We start from the raw sequence: 1,030 nt of genomic DNA, 5'->3' as shown, positions 1-1,030 counted from the left end.
TGGTTTTCCCTTGGTAGTCTGTGGATTTCATTTCATTCTCTCGAGCTTCAGGTTTTTTTTTTTTTTTTTTTTTTTTTTTTTTTAAGGTTTATTTATTTTTGAGAGAGAGAATGCAAGCAGGGAGGGTCAGAAAGAAAGGGGACGTAGGATCTGAAGCAGGCTCCTCGCTGACAGCAGCAAGCCTAATGTGGGGCTTGAACTCCTGAACCATGAGTTCATGACCTGAACCAAAGTTGGACGCTTCAACCGCTCAACCCACTGAGCCACCCAGGTGCCCCTGACTTTGGGTTTTTAATGCAAAATCTCATGCTAGGCTGATATTTTTCCTTTTTAAGTAAATTTTTCTTTCTATCCAACAGATTCTAAAATTAGTACTTTGAAAAAATACAATAAAATCAGTACTTTCACTTTTGGAGTTCAGGAATTTTCCCAGAACATACTTGTATGTAAGTGGGTATATCTGTTGTTGTTGTTGTTGTTGTTGTTAATCAGTCTGACTGGAATTCAGGAAAGCCTTTCAATCTTTAAATTCAAATTGTTCTTTAGCTCTAAGAGATTTTCTTCCTTTTTTTTTTTTTTTTTTTAAATATGGAACGCTTCACGAATTTGCATGTCATCCTTGCGCAGGGGCCATGCTAATCTTCTCTGTATTGTTCCAATTTTAGTATATGTGCTGCCGAAGTGAGCATGATTTTCTTCCTCTTTTAATTCAGTTATCTCTCCTCCATTCATTCCTTTTTCTCCTTCTGGTAATCTTATTATTTACATGTTATATCTCCCATACCGGCCCTTCATATCTTCATTTTTTCACCATTTCTATTGCTTTTTTTCCCCCACTGTATTTTGAAATCTTTCTTCCATTTCCAGACCACTAACTCAGGTTTCATCATTACCATTTTTTCTTTTATTATTATTATTATTATTTTTTATTATTATTATTACTTTAGATAGGCTTCACACCCAGCACAGGGCCCAATGTGGGCTTGAACTCATCACCCTGAGATCAAGACCTGAGCTGAGAACAAGAGTT

The 1,030-nt window shown here is 36.2% G+C and overlaps 1 non-coding gene across 1 annotated transcript; it reads right to left on the bottom strand.

The window, feature by feature from the left end:
• Positions 1–582: 582 nt before the first annotated feature.
• Positions 583–689, bottom strand: LOC123581542. Its single transcript, XR_006703809.1, has one exon. It is a non-coding gene; the product is annotated as a U6 spliceosomal RNA (small nuclear RNA).
• Positions 690–1,030: the final 341 nt, after the last annotated feature.

This window comes from Leopardus geoffroyi, chromosome A1 (assembly GCF_018350155.1).
Source record: "Leopardus geoffroyi isolate Oge1 chromosome A1, O.geoffroyi_Oge1_pat1.0, whole genome shotgun sequence".
Taxonomy (NCBI): domain Eukaryota; kingdom Metazoa; phylum Chordata; class Mammalia; order Carnivora; family Felidae; genus Leopardus; species Leopardus geoffroyi.
This window is presented reverse-complemented; position numbering and strand designations above follow the sequence as displayed.